Source organism: Liolophura sinensis, chromosome 11 (assembly GCF_032854445.1).
Source record: "Liolophura sinensis isolate JHLJ2023 chromosome 11, CUHK_Ljap_v2, whole genome shotgun sequence".
Lineage (NCBI taxonomy): Eukaryota > Metazoa > Mollusca > Polyplacophora > Chitonida > Chitonidae > Liolophura > Liolophura sinensis.
This window is the reverse complement of record NC_088305.1, coordinates 9,541,624-9,564,596: the sequence shown is the minus strand read 5'-3', so window position 1 is coordinate 9,564,596 and position 22,973 is coordinate 9,541,624. Positions and strand designations below refer to the sequence as shown.

Here is a 22,973-nt window from a genome sequence, read left to right as displayed (position 1 = left end):
CTGTCGAGCAACCAGTGACAATTGAATAATGGTGGAAACTGGCTAATCCTGGACAATTTGTGTCCTGTCATGGTGCTAGAAAAATCCTTAAGTCTGTGGCTGGAAGGGGAGGTCACGCCTTTCCAGGACTTGGAAATATCCGGACACACCACGGCATTCAACCAAACTACACAACGACCTTGCTAAAAGAACATTGCACACAACACGAACTCGATTTTGCATCATCAAACATGTCTCTGGTAATACAGTGAATATTTATTTGATCTATAGCTTAATTAAAAGTATAAAGCTTGACATGTGCCATGCAGTTTTCCTTTAATGCTCTTCATATCCCACCATGCGGTAACTTGGACATCTGGTCTCCTGTGGCAGAAAAAAACCATGGTCTGTAGCTGGAAGAGATAAATAAATCACTGCTTGGGGCTTCAGGTCATACTTGACAAGTTTTATCAAATGACTACGCAGTCATTAGCTGCGTACATGTACAATATGCCTTTCTGTCGCAGGGCGAGTCCAAGTGCTGCTGTCACTGAAGTCTCGTGCCTAAGACAGCAGACATGACACTCCACGCAGTGACATTATACTTACACCGAGCCAAATGATCCTGTTTGCTTATTTTAACCTCCCATTGCTGAGCATCAAGCGAATCAGCAACAAATACCGTTTTTAAAGTCTTTGGTGTGACCCGACCCGGATTTGATCTCGAGAATTCGGATTTCTAGACGGACGCCCTACCCATTAGGCCACCGAAGCGTTCTCTAGCTGGAAGGAGAGGTGACGAATGACCGGAATGAGGGAACATCCGGACTGACGGTGATATCCAACCAAACTAGACAGTGACCTTTCCAAAATGACGTTGTGCATAACACTGACGTCATTTATACTGACAAAATGGATTTATCGCCACAAACATGTGAAAGGTACATGTATCTTAGGAAATTTAGTGTGTATGGATTTTGGGTCTACACACCTATAAAAAGACGTACGGAACTTGACATGTGTTGTGCAGTTTTCCTGTAGTACGCTAACTTTATATTCCAACTCGTAGTTTCAATACTTAAGCCTTATCCCTATTTTCGGGATTTCTTATATCAAAGTCTAGTGGCTCTATTGTACGCAACTAAAGCTTTTTAAATTCCTTTAGATTTTCATTCCTGTCAAATATGAATGACCAGAAGTGAAAAATTTCACCGAGCTTTTACCCACCCGTGGGCGATATACTTTATTTGTCACCAAATAGCGCTGTTCGTTGAGTCTAATGACGAATTACACCACTAACGAGGGCACGAGAAAATGCATACCACCCTCTGAGTGCTAACTAGTTAAGTAAGTCATAGGAACTCCGCGGTGTCGTATTTCGATGTATTTACCGGTGGTAGTAATAATGTTAACATTGGCGGCGAGGCGTTAATATCCACGCTGGAGAGTGGGACACAACCATCCCAACAAAATCAATGCAATTACAGGCACCTACAAAGCATCCTTCAGACAATTCAATAGCACTGGCACACGGTGAAATCTGTCTCTCGTTTAATATTCTCCCCTCCCCCAAGCACTGTTTACTACCATCGTCTCCTTTGCTCTGTGTTAATACTCAGTGTACTTCAAGTCGAGGGCTAATCTACGACGGCCCAGACGTGACCACGGCCTATTATTTGGTATTGTCCGGCCGGTCGGGAAAAGATTCTGTTGTCTCGGGTTGATGACTCTTTGACTTTTGTTAGTCATCGATACTCTTTAGGATGTACATGGCTTTGTATCGTCTGGCCATACTTTTAGAAACTGTTATTGACAACCCTTGGGAATCAAGATGACGGAATAGCATTGTGCTTCAGTAATTATCCACACAAGAATTCTGAAGGGCAAGGGCAGCTTATTCGACACAAGCCAATCATTGATATTATGTGTGAACTGCACTTGAAGTATACATGCAATCGTGGATAGGCCTATAATGGTATGTAGCAGGTGACGTGTGGAAAAAGTGAATAGAATGGCAATGGAATAGAATAGCCTGAGTCATGCCAAGTAACGTAGATGGAGAAATTGCTTAAATCCGGGATCGTTTTAATCTCAAAGCAGCTACATATTAGAGAATATCTGGCACAGGCGTGGAAATAGTTTTGTGAAATTCTATTCCTCTGGTACTAATGACCACCTTACGTGGGAAGGTCTTGCAACAACCTGCGGATGGTCGTTGGTTTCCCTCGGGCTCCACCCGGTTTCCTTTCACTATAATGCTGGCCACTGTCGTATAAGTGAAATATTTTTAAGTATGGCGTAAAAAAATCAATCAAATAAATAAATACTAATGACCAAACCATTACGATTAAGACGTTGATTCATTCTTAAGATGTCGTTCCAGACTTGTTTTTGTATATGCACGCACAGCAGTAGCTTCCAAATGCTCCAGGGGAATAAAAGGTAACAGGTATGTGGAAGGTGTTCCTGCACAGCGGTGTGAAACAGAGTTGAAACACAAATAGAAGGGAAGAATTCACCGATCTTGACTATGAATTATATGGTAATAAATATATTTCTGAAGGCCAGTCTATGAATTTTACATTCACACAAGGCAGTGTCGTATTCTTCTGCCAAATAATAAAACAATGTGTAGCGACCCGCCTTATACAGCCCCTTGTCAAAAGCTTACGAATGCTTAAATATTATTATGCTGTTGTTGTTAACAATTTTAAGTCATGTGACGTCAAGGAGTCATTGTGTGTTTACGTAAATTATTGTATCTTTAGCAGCAGGACGAGTCCATGCCGCCAAAATGTTGTCGCTACTGAGAGAATCATGCCGAAGACACCAGATATAACACCCCATCCAATAACATCGTATTGACATCAGTTTATCCAGTCCTGTTTCTTCGCTCTAACACATCAGTGCTGAGACTGCTAAAAGTACAGTTCTTAAAGTCTGTTATGACTCCAACCGGGTTTAATTCCAGGTCTCCCGACAGATCGAACAAAATAATGCTCAAGAGAAAATAGAGCCAGATCATCTATGGACCAACCAATGTTGGATAAATGACGATGGCAACTGGGTAATCCTGGATAAGTTCTTTCCTGTCATGATAGCAGAAAATCCAAAATCTGCCAGTAGAAGGAGAGATCACGCCTGTTCGGGAAAAGGAAACATTCGGGCATGTAATGGCATCCAACCCACCAACGCAATGATTTTGCTAAAAGCATGTTGCGCAGAACACGAACTCGATTTCGCCTCATGAATCTGTCAAGTGTTTCTTAGGTAATTCTGTGAATATGGATATCATCTATAGCCTAATTAGAAGTGGAAAACTTGACATGCGTCATGCTGTTTTCCTGTAGTGCTTTTCATATCCAAACATGCAATATCAACAATTAAGCTTGCAGTTTCCAGAATCTCGGAATTTTACGTCTCCGGAAGGTAAAGGTTATGAAGTTCTGCTATACAATTAAAAAAAATCATACAGCAACCCACCTTATGTACAGCACCTTGTCAAAAGCTTAGCAGGGTCGAACAAAACTACTGAAAAACAATGCCCTAGAGAAAAGAGTCACACAATCTGTTCACTAACTACAGGTTAGTCGTTTCCTGTCACGATGGTAGAAAAATCCAGTCTGTAGCTGCCAGGAGAGGTCACGTCGATGCGGGCTGAAGGAACACACGGACACGTATTGACATCCAACCGAAATACACTGTGACCTTTATTTTTGTTAGCAGAATCTATTTGTCACCAGAAGCATGTCAAAGGTACATGTATACTAGGAAATTTGGTGAGAATGGATTTTGGACCGGTAACACTATTAAGACACGTACATAACTTGACATCCAGCCACAGTTATCCTGTATTACTCTAATTTCATAGTTAAGTCTGTATTTTTCAGGATATCTAAAATCAATGTTCATAGGCTCTAATGTGCGCAACTAACGCTTTTTAAATTCCTGCAGATTTTCATTCCTTTCAAATGTTAATGAGCGAAGTGGCAAAACTAGCTTAACTGTTATCCACCCTCGGTCGATATATGTTACTTCTCACCCGACAGCCGTGTCCGTTGAATCTAATGACGCTTTACACGAATAATAAGGGCGGGCAAATCGCTGCAAATTCGACAAGAAATGCAAGATTCAGCAATTTTTTTTTCATCCGGCCTTCTAAGTACTACGTAGTTAAATAAGTCACAGGAACACCGCAGTGTTGTATTCCGATGTATTTATCTCTGATAATAATAACTTTACTACTGGCCACGAGGCGTTTAATATCCACGCTGGTGAATGCGACACAATCATCTTGGCAGAATCATTGCAATTATAGGCACCACAAAGTATCCTTCAGACAAGTCAATACCACTGGGACATTGGGAAATCCTATCCTCACCCCCATCCCAGGACTGTTTACTACCATTTTGCTTAATATCCCTGTACTTCTAGAGGATAGCTAATCTACAACGGCCCAGACATGCCCACGGTGGGTAACTTGACAGGGTCAGGCTGGTCGAATGAAGGTTATTAACGCCACAATTTGTTGTCTCAGGTCGATGACTCCTTGACTTTCCCTGGTCATAGACGCCCCATTTGATTGTTTTGTACAGCCTGGGGCTATAGTGTCCGTTGTTAAAACAAATAACTGAAGGAAATCGAGATGGTGGCAGGTTGCTTGCTTTTTACAGCGGGTTTTGACAAACATCACAACACCAATCCATGGACAGTTGGAGAGAAACAAAGCTAACTTCATGTGTATCAGTTGAGAACGTATTCTGTGGGACTATACTTGTACCGGTCTGAGATGGTGTCGCGTAGGGTTACAGCAGATAGTCTGTGGAAATATTCGCTGGTGAGGCGGTATAATTGTCAGTCATTTCGAAAGACGGAGATTGTGCCGTCTAAGACCTCCAAGAGGTGCTTTCCACCTGTGGTCGGGTTGCTTTACTTTGACTGTCTTTGCAATGGCAGGTTTCTGTTTGTAATTCGTCTTTTAAAGTATAACGATTTCTTGTAAAAGTAATGTATATCATTGGTGTTTTGCGCCCTACTCAAGAATAGTTCACTTATACACTGGGGGCTAGCATTATGACAAGCCAGAACCCGGGGAAACCCACGACCATCCGCAGGTTGCCTAACAGACCAGACGCACTGTAACAACAAAAGACATTACTATCCGAATTTTCTTTGCGGGACAGAGGGCAGTTTGAATAAAAAATGTGGTCAACGTTCCTGCCTACCTATTTCTGCATACTGAGTCTGATCTGATCCGATTACAGAGAGCAAAGATAAGATACACTGAAAAAAAGAAAGAAAAGGTTACATCTAACCACATTTTTGCGTTTTGCTTTGTATTTTCAACTGTTATTCCTCGAAAAAAACGAAAACTTACATGTAAGTGTGGTGTGAATCAATAGCAGACACATGTAGCTGTGTAATCCTGGTGACCATAAGAGCATGTCTTGTCATTTTAATTTAACGGGATATTCTTGAGTACGGCGTAAAACACCAATCAAATAAATAAATAAAATAATTTAACGAATGAAAACGGTGTATAAATGTTTCTCTACATGGCATTACCTGGCATTTATTAGTAGCACCTTCCAGATGCTTAGCAAAAGAGGGGAAGATTTTATGCAAACAATGTGTAATCTTTATGATGCAGTTATCCATGGCATTCAAAACATGAAGTTGTGTGATGGTTGGCGAATGGTTGCACGTAGCCGGTGAAATCAGGCGTCTCGTCAATTTCTCTTCGTTAGGGCTTTGATTCTGACTGTTCATGTAAACGTTTAAATAGTAACAAATTATACCTCACGCCTTAGCGCCAAGTCTAAAGCAGAGTTAGGTCAACAAATTATGTGATGTTACCAAAAGTTTCACTAACTTTGTAACCTAAGATAATTGCGCTTGTTTGCTCTTTAATGTACACATCACAAAAGAAAGAGTAGCTACTTTTATCTTTTGAATTCGACAAAGCTTAAGTAACGACAAATCTGTACCACAGCGACACCAAACGCTAAACAATTGACTCTGCAATGGTTTTAATAGGGCTTCCCTGAGGCACTGGCTAAAACCTATAAACACGTCCAATGATTGAAAAAGTGATGAAACGTCAAGTGCTTAGAAGACTTTTATTTTTTATTTTTATGCATATTTAATACACGTTTTTTGTAACAAAATGTCACCCTGCGATTGAAACTTTTCCGCTATATAAGTTGTCATCGTATAGTTTTCTCAACACCAGTATGAAAAACTTTTTGCATTCAGAATGCTTTTGTTGTGCTTTTCAAAGTACCTGCTATGGTTGAGACGCGTGTGATCCGTCTAAAGCATATATTAACGTGATGTGTGTAACTGTGGGTATTATCACGTGACTGACAGTGATCATTACATGATATAATGTGAACGGCAAATACAGAGAAGTGGTAAAACCGCATGGGAATTTTATTCCCACAGGGTACGTCAATAAATAGTACAGGATTACATGCAGTTTGCATGAGTATTTTTTTAACCTAATTCTGCTTAAACCATATGGTATTAGAGGTGTTAAAATACGTTGATACTATTCAAAATATAGAAGCAGTAGCAATATACATGAGAATTCAGAACAAAGCTCTAAATGATGCAAATTACCTATGGGACACGTTTCTCCTGTTACGTTAACCATTTGCCAGTTACATACACGTAGCACACTCAGTCTGCCTAGCTAAAAAGAACCTCCGAAAACCGAAGCATTCACCACTAAACAGACCACTTAAAACCATGCATAAATATACTTCCATTTATTTTTTTCAGATTTTTTGTGAAAAGGTGTTTAAACATTTGAATTCTGAGATGGGCTTTATGGACCATACCATCAGTGTTTACGAACTCTGACGTCACAGGAACTTTTTCCAACTCTTTTCACGACACTGAAGGCTAGAATAACTCTTTGCGTAAAAGATAACTGAGAGAATGTTAACAAAAAATCCTTCCTTCTGGTGAAGGTGATGTGACGTCAGAGTTCCCAGATACCTTCAGTACTGCACATAAAGCCCACCATAGTATTTGAGTGCCTTTCAACAGTCTTTAAAATCATCTTAAAAATGAAAGTAATTTTACGCATAGTTTTCAGTTGTCTGTACGATGAACCTTACTTCGTATTTTAGCTTTTCTTTACTTTAACTGTCCACGTTATGGTCTTTACCTTGAAGGTGTTTTAGAAAAACTAAATAGTTGATAGATCAGCTGTGGTTTAGTTCACCTGAAAGCATGATTGTCGTCGAACTGTACCTGGGTGCGGTGTAAATCGTCAATCAAATAATTAAGTAAACAAACTAATCAATAATTAAATATACAGATTTTAGGAATAACCACGTGGATTTTAATTAACAGGTATTTGGACCAAATTATCAGAGTGTTGGTGGGGGGGGGGGGGTTATATTGCTGAACAAAAGGGATTTGTGTCTTAATGTTTAACCCTAAAGTCATTCAGTTATAAAGTCTAGTGTTCATTCTTATGTTTGCCATGGTGTTTTGTGCGCACACTTGTGGGTGGGCGAAGATACCCTATTCCCTGGTTACATGTTGACTTGACATACCTTTGCTGCTGTCTGCTGTATTGAAATGTGAAGGCGTTATATATTTACGCATTATGCCCATAAAACCAGAAACCTTTTACATCACAGCGGACACAAAGCCTCTTACTGTGATGTATAATAAAGTTAGGAAATGTAATTTTTAGAGACGAACGAAGCGCTGGTGTCCATCACGCCCAATGGATTTTATTCTATATCGTGCACTTTAGCCCGCAGACAAATAATATTGTCTAATTTTAGCTCCTATGTACAGCGGAATTACAATAATGGCCCTCCCTCGTTGCCATCCTCCGATACACTGAAAGTGAGATAACGTGTATATGTACAAACTCTAAAGCAAATGATTTTAATGAACACTGTCTGTGGGTACGTAGTTACGAAGTGTTCTTGTTAAATTTTGCCCAAGAGGGACTCCTTTTATACTTTGGCTGATTGGATTTCAGTTTGTCTCTATTTTAATGTATCACTGCATCAAAGCATTATATACGTTTATGTACATGAAGTGAAGTTTCCCGCATGGACAATGTTATTCCCTTGTTCATTTGTGCAGTTTTAGTGTAAGATTTATTAACCCTGGAACTGTCTTCCTCTCTGGCCGTACGTGGGAAGGTCTACCAGCAACCTGTGGATAGTCGTTGGCTACCATAATACTGCTCGCCGTCGTATAAATGAAATATTCTTGAGTACGGCATAGAACGCCAATTAAACAAATAAACTAATTAGCCCTGGATGACAACGCTGTTAGGGACTCATGTAGTCATGGCTGAGTCCCCTTTAGCCCGGTAGGATGAACTGTAAAATTTCGGAAAACAGTCGATTACTAAAGTATCTCGCCCATCCAGCCGCCCCTTTACAATGCTTAGGGTCCTAGGGTACCAAGGGCCTAGCGGAACTTCAATAAATATGGATGGATATTTACCTTTGACATCGACATCTTGGGATTTTAAGAGTCTGGTGCCTTACGACCCTAAGCATTGTAAAGGAGTGACCGGATGGCACGTTAGCAATTGACTGTTTTCCGAAATTTTACAACTCATCCTACCGGACTGAATGGAACCCAAACATGAGTACTCCAGGCCTTACGAGCGTTGTCATTCAGGGCTACAGATTCATATGATCGACTGCTCTTTTTTTCCAGTGATTTCCTGGCCAGCTGAACTCCAACCAACTGAATTATTCGTGTACATATAGGAGGTTCTACAATATTTAGATGTTGAAGTCAGTGACGTTAAGAAAACAGTGAACAGATCATATTTTTGTGCTACCTGTAGATAGACTTATGATGTATACAAATAGCGATATGATAGATGATTCACCACCCAAGTGGTAAAATTATGTGTGGTCATTATTTAAATACGTAACTTTGATGGTGAAAAGCAGTCTAAATATACAATTATAGGCCAGACATTTAGTGGTAAAAATGTAAAGATATCATTTGAAAACAGACATTTGTTTATCTATTTATGTGATAGAAGGTTTACGCCGTAATCAAGAATACTTCACTTATACGATGACGTCTGGGGTTGTGGTGGCAAGTAACCAAACAGCCCCCCCCCCCCCCCTGAAAAACACAAGAAATTCTGTAGGTTGTTGGCTGGCATGAACTCATAACGATCGCATAGGTGAAAAGGTTCTGGTCCATTGTGCTGCGCTAGCACACTAACCACTAGACCACGGAGACCCCCGAAAACCGACATTAGACAGTAGAAAGAGATGAAGAGAAATTATTCAGGAATGGGCTTGAGAAGTTCATCCCATGATATTTACGTTGACATCCGGTTCTTCTTTCTCTATATTGTATTTTTTTGACAAATCACTCGTGCTAAGCACATGGCTGATTAGGAAATTATAAAATCCAAGAACCTGAAATTAAAGACTTGACATTGCGTGAACGTCAAGGCGTATTGAGAGCCGTCATCAGCATGGTGGAAAAGCTACGCCTCCGGGTTGACAAGGAGCCAGGTCATGTCATGGCGAGAAAATTCCAGAACTCGTCCATCGAGTTGTATAGATGAATCGACTCCAACTAATCCATGGGCCTTTTTAATAATGACAAGATCAAGTCCTTCACAGCGCACCACCGGAGGTCTGGGTTTTGATGGACAGCCTATCCTTAGTTTGTATAAGGCTGAACCAGTTTTTTTTAATGTTTTGACAGAAGCGATCCTTCTGCATCATGGGAGCTCTTTTCGGGGTCCATAATTAGGCTTTACGTCCTGAAAGTAACAACTGTGCGCACGCACGGGTTTTGTTTACGATTCTATTTCAAAAATGCCATCAGTGTCATTTATTTGTTAAGGTTGGTTTTGCATAGGCGCAAAAAGCATTTAAGCGCTAGGAAGTCGTGTGGCAGTTGTCATGGAGACACTTTAGGGCACCATCCAACCGATGCTGTGAAATGTGAAAAAACAGATCCGTGTACTACTGTGATAAGATAACCCATAATATGGCTTTTAAAGTTGTAGAAAAGAAAGCTTTTCAATCCGATATTCCATTGACAACGTAGATGGACAGTTCATTCAGTTAATCAAAATCATCTAGTAATGTTACAAATTCAGTTCCATGCCATTTGCGACCGCGCTTCTATCGCAAGTTTAACAGTGTAATCTGACGTAAATTCAATATTATTCCCCCAAAACCCAACTTTAATGTCCTGTCCAAAGGCCAATAGCCATATGCTAACAGGCCTCTTTTCCACCAATGAACTCGAATATTCAAATGCAGCAGGTACATGGCAATGGCTTAAAGTCCGTGGATGGGTTTGGCACTTGGCAAGGAGCGGTGGACTAACCTTTTTTACACTGAGAAAAAGAAGTTGAGTCAACTGTCTCAAAACTGGGTTTTTCAACAGTGCTAATTTAATTAATCAATTTATTTATTTGATTGATGTTTTACGCCGTACTCAAGAATATTTCACTTATACGACGGCGGCCAGCATTATGGTGGGTGAAAACCGGGCTGTGACCATCCGCAGGTTTCTCTCAGACCTTCTCACTTACGGCCGGAGAGGAAGCCAGCATGAGCTGGACTTGAACTCACAGCGACCGCATTGGTGAGGGTCATTACGCTGCGCTAGAGCGCTAACCGACAGTGCTAATTTAACACAGAAAACATAAATGAGCCGCCAATGGAATTAGCTCAACTGAAAAACTCAGTGTGGCCTAAAACATGGATCGAACAAATCAGCACAGTTCGAGGTGTTAGCTCCGTTGACACGTGGACGCATAGGAAAAATAATTGGTACGCCTTTTAGCATAGTAGAATTTCTACATGCCGGTTTGCATGAAGCAACAGTTGCACTTAGTGGTGCTAATCAGCTCACAAAGACAAGGGCGTCTAGTAATCTCTGCCTCTGTCTCTTGTTAAGTCCAAGCTTATAAACACCTTGTTACAAAGTTTTAACTGTGAATGCATGATTGATTAACCTGTCAAAAGGGTGACACTAATGCTGTCTTTGAGTTCAAGGCCAAAGCCCGGAAACAATACTTGCCACACCACACTGTTAGTTGGAGAAATATGTCAAACAAAATCAGCTCAATTTTGCTGAATGTCTTTCCTAAAGCGAGATTAAAGTTCTTCATCATTGTAGTAAACATGTTTGACAACTTTGTTTATCGTTTACTTCTGAAACACAATAATACAAATTTTGGACAATTTTATTTATTATTTATTCCACTGGTGTTTTAGGCCGTACCCAGAACATTTCAACCATACGAGGAGTGCCAGTATTATGATTGTAGAAAAGCGAAATAACCCTCAACCATCCGCAGGCTGCTGCCAGACCACGGAGGACAAAACACGTTCATATGATGATGTTGTGTCAGCCTAAGTTTTCTTCATAGACTTGTATCCCGATGAGAAACGCTTTGAAGGTAAAGATTCGAGGTAGTTCTTGGTTTGAAACCATGAACTCCTGTTCACTAAAACATAGAGTAAAAGATTACATATACATGCTTATTCTATGACAATGCGTAACTGTTATAGGTATTTGATTAGCGTACACCTACCTATTTATCCATATTCCAGTATGTTTTAGTACGTATGGCTATTAGATTGCCGTGCAGTGGTTATTCCTAACACCTTTCTCTCCGTGAAAAGCTACCTTATCACTAGTTTATTGTTTTTTCATGCATTGAGATAATACTATTCTAAAAACAGAGTTGCCAGCAGGCAGACTGGAAAAGAGGAAGTGGTTAGGGTTTCTTCCGCTGACTAGATAACCCTAATTAGGAACACAGACTAAAGATTTCTTTACACTCCCACTGTGCCAGATGTCTATTAGTGGTCTAATTATTTGAGAGGCTTTGTTCAGCGTGAGCACTTTAATGGGCATGGGGGACACGCATCCTTTGCCCGAATGGGCCAGATCTCTAACGAGCAAATCGAGAAAATAAAACGACGTTCAAATTGAACGAGTGCCGTTCATTATCAACAAAAGAAGCTTTTCCTTGGCAAAGCGACCCGTATTAAGACTGATCTGATCTGGCCTAACTAGACATAAGCCAAGGCGCTGAGCTGAACAGGACGTACGTAATTGGCTTTGACGATCTTGTCGGTGGATTGGGTGCATGCACGTGGCTTACGGAGTTGACGACCCAGAATAAGAAAGTTTACTCAATCTTAAAGACGACAGGGACGTGATCGAAAACGCCACGAGGTAATGAGACCATCGCTAAATTCGATAATCTGTGACTTTACACTGGTCAAAATGGTAGAGTTGGGTTCAGATAATCACCCAGGATTAAACCGCGTGCCCACCGGGAAATCTAGCAGAGTCACGGTACACGACGTTTTGATAACGCAAGAGGATGAAGTATAAAGAACCATCACAGTATAAATGCTAATCAAGTGGTAAGCCTCGAAGCGCTGCGATTTGGCAAATTCTCTCAAAGAATGCTGACACCAAAATGTCAAATTTTTAGTGCTTCGCTGTGTTTTCTTTACGATTTTGTTTTGTAAACAGATAACATTGATGGTCTGACCCTAAAAGAAAATAAAACTTACAAAGGATGCTGACCCTTACCACAAGATCAGAACTTTTAGTGCTTCATTCTATTCGTCATTCTTATGATTTTGTTTTGCAAGCGAATAACTTCGCACTGTTAAGCACAGTACAAATGCAAAACACAAACGCACATGGCTAAATTCGGTTCTAGCTCATATAAAGTAAGTTGTCATGACGTTCATGTTTGACTCCGAAGTCTTCAGCGCATGAGGCAATACTAGTATGATCTTCGCTGCATTTCCGCATTCGCCAAGCTCTGCGCGCCCACTGCAGTCTATCTGCGGACAACCATTTCCGCATTCGCCAAGCTCTGCGCGCCCACTGCAGTCTATCTGCGGACAACCATTTCCGCATTCGCCAAGCTCTGCGCACCCACTGCAGTCTATCTGCGGACAACCATTTCCGCATTCGCCAAGCTCTGCGCGCCCACTGCAGCCTATCTGCGGACAACCATTTCCGCATTCGCCAAGCTCTGCGCGCCCACTGCAGTCTATCTGCGGACAACCATTTCCGCATTCGCCAAGCTCTGCGCGTCCAATGCAGTCTATCTGCGGACAACCATTTCCGCATTCGCCAAGCTCTGCGCACCCACTGCAGTCTATCTGCGGACAACCATTTCCGCATTCGCCAAGCTCTGCGCACCCACTGCAGTCTATCTGCGGACAACCATTTCCGCATTGCTCTGCGCGCCCACTGTAGTCTATCTGCGGACAACCATTTCCGCATTCGCCAAGCTCTGCGCGCCCACTGCAGTCTATCTGCGGACAACCATTTCCGCATTCGCCAAGCTCTGCGCGCCCACTGCAGTCTATCTGCGGACAACCAAGCCAGTGACAAAAAATGGCTGCCGGCACTTCGAGAGAGGTACAATGTGTCTCTCATGTGTTGGGGTGCTAAGCTGGCAGCGTGCTGGTGAACTCATAGATGACGTCATTCTCGAAATTATGCATAAAATAGAGGTGATGTTCAAAAGATATAAATAAAAATGTGTAAAAAATGATTTGTTTTAATTTGTTTTTTGCCGTATCATTCTATAGTTTGCTTAAAACCATAATCTTAATTTTTTTATAACTGTGTTTCCTGTATCCCTTGAATCCGGTGGCGAAAAGGCCAAGGGTGGGAATTATTGGGCGACGTAGTCTGAACGCTTTGAATAAATGAGCCAACAATGTGCTCTCAGAAATTACGCAAAATTTAAGCGGAGCGAATATGCATTGTTTTAATGTGTTTGTACATTAAATACGATGATAAAATAAAAACAACATTTTGAGCAACTCTAGACTAATGGCGTCTAATACAATACAATTAATATCACTGCATTTACTTACTAATTCTGCTTACATCATGGTGCTTGGGGGTGTTTAAGTTGCTGGGTTTGACGCATTTACATGAACAGTTAGAATAAAACCCTAACTGAGGTAAACTCATAATACGCCTGATTTCACCGGTTACGTGTGACCATTTGCCAGCTATCACAATGTCGTCACTCCTGTGGTTTTACCGTCTATGCTGTAGCCGTATTTCACCAATTACGTGTGACCATTTGCCAGCTATCACAATGTCGTCATTCCTGTGGTTTTCTCTTTATGCTGTAGCCGTATTTCACCAGTTACGTGTGACCATTTTCTAGCTATCACAGAGTCGTCGTTGCTTGTTCGCTGGTTTTAGTGTCAATGCTATAGCCGTATTTCACCATTTGCCAGCTATCACAATGTCGTCGTTGCATGTTCTCTGGTTTTACTGTCTATGCTGTAGCTGTATTTCACCAGTTACGCGTGACCATTTGCTAGCTATCACAGTGTCGTCACTCCATTGGTTTTACTGTCTATGCTGTAGCCGTATTTCACCAGTTATGCGTGACCATTTGCCACCTATCATAATGTCGTCACTCCTGAGGTTTTACTGTCTACACTGTAGCCGTATTTCACTAGTTACGCGTGACCATTTGCCAACTATCACAATGTCGTCGCTACATCTTCTTTGGTTTCACTCTCTATGCTGTAGTCCGTTGTATTTTAATCGGATCTATCGAGTTTCTGACAGGAAGAACCAATAATGAACTGTGCAAAATTGCAGAAAATTCAGACACCGATCTTTGAGAATGGAAATGATAGCATTTAAGACATCATTATATGTATAGTACCATCTAATATGTTTTCATGCCTTGCAGAAAAACAGGAAAAAAAACACCGGTAAACAAAAAGTAGTGATGGGAATTCGAAACAAGAGATAGGAGTGCGCAAACTTGCATGATGTTGTTTTGATCTGCAGTTCATCATCGTCGTGGATCAGTGGGAAAATTCCAGATATCGGATTGTACGTATTACATATACTGGTAGTCCTAGTCAACCATGGCACTAAGCCCAAACCTTCTGCATGGGACCGTTGGCAAAACTGATGCCCAAATAATAGTCTGATCAATAAAAAAACCTAAGAAAATTAACCGCTTGGTTCCTGTCAGCTGTTGCGGTGAAAGAATGTGCCTTCTTGTTGCCTGACAAATTTCAACCGCTTTTTTTGTCCAGTGCTGCTTCTCAGAGACAATTTACTGCAGGCAAGTCAGCTGCCCCGCCCGAGCCATAATACTGATACGGGTCAACCAGTCGTTGCATTGTCCTCTAATGCTGATAGCCTAGCGAGGAAGCTAAAACTTCGTCTTTAAGGTCTTAGGTGTGATCCGCCCCTGGATAGACCCTGGATCTACCGGCCCCAAAGAGAACGCTCTGCCCCAACTGAGCCATCGGGGCGGGAGCAACAGCTATAGAAGGTAACGTCATCTGAATCCCCACATAGCAGATTTAAGATTTCCTCTTCATGCAGACTTAGATAAAATAACGATGTAATTTATTCTGGAATATTTCGTTTTGAGTCTGAAGTCGCTGATTTTCTGACGTTGACTATCTGTGTATACCACATGGAAATATATTATGACACATGTCTTTTGAACATAAGCAAATGGGACGCCAGAATTTTGTTCGGGTTATTTTAAAATTTCACGTTGTATTCAATGTGCAACGACGTTCAAAACGGAACAGGCGTTTAAAACATCAGATAGTGGTGGTTTTACATAACAGCAACTATACTTACAATCACATGTGTTTGCTTTATCTTCCAATGTTATTTTTGGATATTATATAATATTTCGATATCAGAGATAAGATATCTGATATGATATCAGAGAAAAGCATCGCAGAATTCGTGGGCGTTACAAAACATTTCTGATATTACCTGGGATAATTACAGTTCAAAGTTACTACAGATGATCGCTTTAAAGGCACTTCGCCAGCATAGCAATCAGACCGCGGTGACAATCCTCTTTGATGATTCATCGCAGTGATAATAAGAATTAACCTTCAGATGATGACAGTTACTATCTATTATGTCTACCTGGCGACTGATGCAACCATATTTACTTAATTAATGAACTACGTACAATACTTACAGGGCAATACATGCATGCTATGTATAAAAATCCAGGTGGGACCCGTATCTTTCATAGCATATACCTGTTCAATATTGCGTAATATCTTATCCACGCAGTGATGATAAGCTGTTGCCAACTATTCAGAGATGTAATAAATTTGTATGCGGCAATCCCCTTTTGACTGTCCGTAATGTAACTTCGTGAGCTATTTGTGTAATCACAAGCTCTCTGATAGTTGCAGGCTACCCTGCCATAAACAGACTTACACCGGATTTGGTGAGAGTCAACGGTGCATATATATTTTTTAATCAGAAAGAAATATTACTGATCTATAATGACAAAATCTTACGAATACCACAGCCATAGTGCGTTCTTGCTTAAGAACATTATGTACCCTGGGTGACAGAGAAAAAAGTGCCGCGCTTATCAGTTTTAATGTACCTGATCTCACCCTGTACTTTACTGAACTTTGATCAAAAGCGTACAAGGTTTACGCTGCGAGCAATCAGTCATGAACATAATAGATCGCTTTGGTGGCTCAGTAGTTAAAGCGTCCTCGCCGAAGTCGGGTTTACCTGGCATCTAGACATACTAAAGACTTTAAATAATAGTACTACATGTCTTTGGTATTACCCTTAAGTGACGGTAGCACTTTTCGCCCTGTCACAAGAATACAAATCATGTGTACACAACTAATGACTGGCCCTGGTCATATGACTACCAGACCCTTAGTTGCGGACCATGTGAAAGCATTTATATATATTTAGAGTGAGCGTTGGGGTTTAACGTCGTACTTTCCGTAGCAGTTTTTCATTCATGTGATGACGAAGAAATCCTTAGAGTACATGTAATGTGTCTCCTTGTTGCAGGACGGATTTCTACCGGCCTTTTTTTCTAGTGCTGCATCACTGAGACGACTTACCGAAGGCAAGTAAGCTGCACCACGCGATCTATTATACTGATGCGGGTCAACCAGTCGTTATACTTCCCCCTTTATGCTGAACGTTTTGTCGTTTTTGATATTTTACACGAAGACGCCATAAAGCAGAAAAAGAAACATTTGTTTCATGACGTTCCAGTCTGGGCTTAGCGGTATTACGTCATACCTAAATATCTAGGTCAACTGCAGTACCCTAAACTTGATGATTGGTCTAAAATGCTTGGTGGCTGCGGGGGGGGGGGGGGGAATAAAAGAGAACGGCAGCGTGAAATATGTCGTTTTTTGCTCCATTTTCTTTATGTTGGGGAGGGGTGGGGGGTGGTAGAATAGAGTTTAGCACCTTCGTGTTGATGTTGTGTAACCCGACACAGCTTGGACCTTCTTTCGCGCCTCGTCAAAATCCCTCGAATGCGATTTGACTATGTAAGTTATCTTTGTACGAAATGAGGTTCAGTGGTTTCGTGTTACACAACACACCACCGTGACCATAAGCATACAAACATACTTATGCAATGGTCAGCGTTAATAATCATAACAAATGTCAGCATAATCGTGACTACGACTCCTGCAATGATTAACACAGTATTACTAATGTAATGGTCAGAATAGCAACACCCATATACAGGGATCAGGTCTCTGGATCACGAAGCGACCTCACACTTATGTCAAAATTTTAATCATTAAATTTGGTACGTTTCTTTCTGTTATTTTTAGCTGAAATTTGTTTTACAATATCTTACCCAGAATTTACGTGGCCAATTAATGTGTCGACCTTGTTACATAAGAAATAACAATTTTAATTTGATTTAAAATTTTGACTTCAGTCTTAGATCGCTTCGTGATCCGAGGGCAGGCAATGTAAAAAACACACAACACTGAACTGTGCGTTACTCATGTATCGGTTGTTTATTGGTAATTTGCCGCGTGCCGTGCCTGTGAGACTGAACGAAGTGGTTCAAATTACCGAAAGTCCTCCTGCAGAACAGTAGTGGATTCGTTATCTTTGTATGATAATAATATATAGTCCAGCAAGCTAAAATATGCGTCAACAGAGCATGGTTGAAATGCTCACAATGATGCAGTCACTCCACACCCATCAATCATACACTCACACAAATGCTCCTTTCCGGTGTGGACATTTCTGGATATAGGACCCTACTACAAAAGACTGACACATGGAGGGTAAAACCGGAGCTGTTGCGACAACGTGGCTATTGGCAAAATGGGCATGTGTGACTGGTGACTTAGGATCTTTTGTCAGTTTACTGTACGTATGAGTGAGTGCCTGGGCTTTAACGTCGTACTCAACAATTTTTCAGTCATATGGCGACGAACTGCGCTTATGGATTTATTCTAACTGTTCATGTAAATGCTTAAAAAGTAGCAACTTATAGATCCCCTACGACCATAGTTAAAGTAAACTTTGTTGAAACAAAGGCCGTGATGGTAATTCCAGCTTATTAGGCATCGCTGTTATAGAATCACTCCAAATGCTGTATTTTAATAACACGTAATAAATAATCACATAAAAAACAAGGCAAACGTATCAGTTCACTCGCTAAAACCCAGCTTACGAAAACCTTAATTTAACGTTGATTGTGATAAAAACGCGAGAATTACCGTTTCTTTTCTTCCCATATGTATATTGGCATCGTAGAATAGAGCATATACTTTGAGTACCGCTGTAATTATTAGGCTGCCAAATAAATAAATAAACTCATTCAGACAAGAAACTGACGATACAAGCATTACACTTCCAGTTCATAGCAATGCTTACCTGCCTTCGAATTACCTAGGCCTGGTCATGTGTAAAATTAGCCAACAATATTACGTTTGTAACCTGGATAATTTCCAACATGACCGTTGTAAAAAAAAAGCATCATGCAGTGATGGCAATGTTATTTTGCGATAATTGTTTCATGTTTGTAAATTTTAAAGTAGGAATCTGTATTAATCTATCTTTGACGTGGCTACTGACTGAATACTATATCGGTTTTTCTTTTATTTATATCAAGAAAACCAACTTGGCCGACCTTTGGGGGAAAATGAAAATTGACTAACTACGCTAACTGGATACACTGTGGCATTGATATATATGTATATATATATATGTATATATTGTGGCTATATAATTTACAACGAAGATTTAGTAATTAAGTTATTTTTCTTTCCTAAAAGGGTGACAAAATGGTTCTACTTACAAGTGGCTGGTTGAAATATCCTCGGGATAACTCAACAGGTCTGTCAAAAGCGAGTCGCCGAATTTTCTTTTTGTGATTCACACGTCCCTCTAAGTAGTGAAACACCACGATTCCCAAGGGCGGCAAATCCTTACAGATACAAGTGGAGTAAATGACATGAACAAGTGACGGAGAATGAGACAGTTCATGTCCGTTACCTTAACGGTACTTTGGGAATCGGTAAAAGTAAGCTTTGAAGGCGGTCGGCGGAATAGAGTCACACACACTTGGGAATAGAAATGGGAATGGTCTCACGCCGAAGTTTCCAACTTCGTGCTAACTCTCGGCACACGCCGATGTTCTTCGGCTCTTTAGAGCCTTCTTTGTCGTCTCGGACAAACAGTTAAACTGATCCCGTCCAATTTCCTGCTCTGGTTAAGGTTTTCGTAGCCTCCAAATTACTACTATACAGACATCATTGTTCACTCGCCGAGCACCTGCATCGGCGACAATCCATATGGCTGTGCAGATGTACCAGCTGCGCACATCCAAGTCAATCCGTTCTGAAGAGCAGAAACAAAATTATGCTTTTTTAATCTAAATTAAATCAAGAAAACAATTAATTTGCTGTCTATCACTTTCAATCCAATCATTTCTGTTGCAACAAAACACAACAAGCTGTTGAAAGTACAAGAGCCACCTGTAACCGCCTTTGTTTGGGGGACTACGTGTTGGACTGTGCTTAAAGACCATGGAAATACGATCGAGTATAGATCGGTCTAGCCAGTCATCGAGGTTCACTCATACCGAGGCTGGGGAGTCGACAAGAGTAAGTGGAAACCACAATGCCAACGAGGATCAATACTTTACACGTCCACATCAGTTAGTGCGCCCTCCGCGCGGTCTTATTACCGCCATTAATAGTCCTTGGGCAAATATAAAAAGAAAAGTGCGTTTTTTATGGGTGAATGAATAAATGACGAGACTTGTTTATTTTTATCTTCATTCAATGGATTATAGCATTACATCGCCTTGCCGTGTCTATGGCAGCAGGTACTTATATTTGACCATCCGTCTGTATTGGAATTTGTAGATTCACCCGTCTCCCCGTTCTTGCGACCTTGATGACTATTCGCCGTCGACGACCTTAGTGTGGCCGCTTACGCAGCCTAACTTTCGCTGAGTACAACTTGCTTTCGATAAATATGGGGTGCATATCTGTAAATTCCGTAACTGAAGGAGGGTTTTATGTGGTTTCCCACAGGTAAACTCACCGCCGTTATACCTTTTAAAACTTATCCTGTAATACGTTACACAAAACTCTTTTAAAAAAAGCAATACTCTGAAATGGGCTCCAATTTCACGCTACCTGTGTAAAATGAAATAATACGTATTTAGTCTGCAGTCCGACAAGTCGACAGTAGAAAATCTGAGATAATATTATAGTGTGGTGTTAGTACAATTAATCGTCACCGTTTGTCGTCTGAGGACTTCCATAACTGAGCCATACAGGGATAACAAAAACAATGAGTACTTTTCAGACGCGAAAGAAATTCGTTTAATTTATTATATTGCAGTTGTTAGCAGGTGTATTAATAGTAGTGAAGGTAGAATTATTAATGCTTTTTTACTTTGGTAGTACTTACACTGACTGGATTTGCAAAAGAATACGTTGTTTATTTATTTATTACTTTTTGATAGGTTATTTTTTCACTTATTTCAAGGTAGTAAGCAGAAGCGGATTTTTGGAAAACAGAGACATGGTCATCGTGTTTTGTTTCTGACTTCCGGCTATAAATTAAGGGTAAAACATCTGTCTGAATTCGTGTAAATATTAAAGAAAAATGTTCCTCCGCCTGACCTCTGCTTCCTAGAGGACAACGGTATTTTATATGCATAAAACTTCTTACAACTATACAATCACGTATGAACACGTGATTATGGCGATAAAAGAGGCGGTATGACCGGTCAAAAATAAGACATGATCTATCCGTCAACGCACGACCATCCTATACAAGATAATTGTTGTCTAGCCCCCCAGGGTAAATCAAGCTGGCTGTCTTGCTCCTCCTGAATCCCCATCACATTTAGCTGCACGGATGTGTATAAAACTCTGTCGTTTATCATTTCCCTATGTCCTTGAGCAGATATAATGCAAAAGGGACAACAGTTACAAGTCAACACCGCAGAATTTTGCGGAATGTCTATCACAATTTTTTGGACGACGTAATTTTGGAACCTAAAGGTATAGCGGAATCTCTATCACAATCAATATAATAAACATAAACAATAAAACGATATCAGTTCGTAAGTTGTCGCTTTTACATATGTATGTTAATTTTGAGTTATTAATGAGAAAAATGTGTCTATAACGCTGAATAATTAAAAATCCCACGCTTGTTTCTGATGATAGGCATGTATAAAAATAGGGGGCCACCATCGTATAAGCGAAACATTCCTGAGTACAGTGTAAAATATCAATGAAATAAATAAATAAAATAAAAGCAGGGTGGTACCATGTGCTCTTCCACCATCTTCCCAGATAGCAAGATTAGTTGCATATGCTAATAAATCGTGGGATTTGGAGGCTGTTATCCATGAATAATCATTGTTCAAATCTCGAACAATTCTCGTCCCGACTAGATCCAAAGTGGAATTTTGACAAGGATATGAACTAATTACAAACACTAAAATGGTATGTATGGAGTGTTGAGTATATACTCATGACTATTATACCGCTCGTCTCTTTCACGAAAACATAAAATGTTAAGTATATCTCATTACCACATCAAAGACATTTTTATAATGACATTTCCTGGGTAAAGCGGAAGACGGATATAAAGGCAGTAAAACCGTGTTGTTTCGAACCCACGCTTTCCAATTATCCTCCCAAGGGTATTTCAACGAAGTGCTAATGGAGTCTTTTGAAATTTTGCGACAACCGCATGTGTGACTGACGTCATTGTCTCTGAGGAACCGTTATTGAATACCCTGGGCGCAAACTACAAAACAATAAACGGTAAATTCATGGCTTGTGCCCCTGCTTCCTGGCCGAGGACACATATCGATCTTGCCGGAACTGCATATACTGTAACGATATTATCGAGTCTTACGCCAATTATATCGCGGGTACGGCTGATGATTTGCTGTTCTGGTTTGCGCTACTGACAAGCGAGGTGGCCAGGAAGTATCTATATTTGTACATTTATGATAAAATAGATGGAGGTGTCTTCTACACGTACGCCCGCCACACATCCCTTCTCTGAGGGAAGCTTATCCTCGTTCTCCTGAACACAGTTAACACGTTGTATCTTAAATCGGTGAACGACATCTGGGCGGCTCGCAGGATGTCGCCATATTGGAGGAGAATATTATCAAAGCATGACCGCATTACGAAAGGAGACAAAGGACCTGTTACAGGAAGACGGAGAACCTCCCCCCAGAGAGGTACGATATGTGCAAATTTCAAAATCCTAGCACAACTCTGTAAATTACCAAATCAAACGTATAAAACTGGGTTGAAGCACCCATATAAGTTATATGACCATAAAAAGATACTTGCTTAATAATAATCAGCCAAAAGAAAAAACACCCTTGATCAAAAACACCAATTTTTCGTTCAGATAAAACACTGTGTTTTTCATTTACTCTGTGAAGAGCGACGTCGACCAGAAAGATATTTTTACTGAAACTTTCATGTATGGATTTCAGCGTGCTGTCGAAGTTTCGTTTTGGTTAACTTTTCGTTTTGCTCGTGATATGTAAAAGATAGACTTTGTTGTGAGATCAGTATTTGTCCATATCTTGGAAAGTTTAAAATCCGCACTTGCCGTTGTCTCCTAGGTATCCTTCATAGAACACTCAGCTTTACGAAGTCACT

At 40.6% G+C, this 22,973-nt stretch overlaps 1 protein-coding gene across 1 annotated transcript in view; it reads right to left on the bottom strand.

The window, feature by feature from the left end:
- The window catches only part of LOC135477841 (parathyroid hormone/parathyroid hormone-related peptide receptor-like), a 76,936-nt gene extending 57,689 nt beyond the window's left edge, over positions 1–19,247 (bottom strand). The window contains exon 1 of the mRNA XM_064758046.1: positions 19,115–19,247. The gene's annotated coding sequence lies outside the window, so the exon portion shown is untranslated. The remainder of the gene's footprint in view (positions 1–19,114) is intronic.
- Between the last annotated feature and the right edge of the window lie 3,726 nt (positions 19,248–22,973).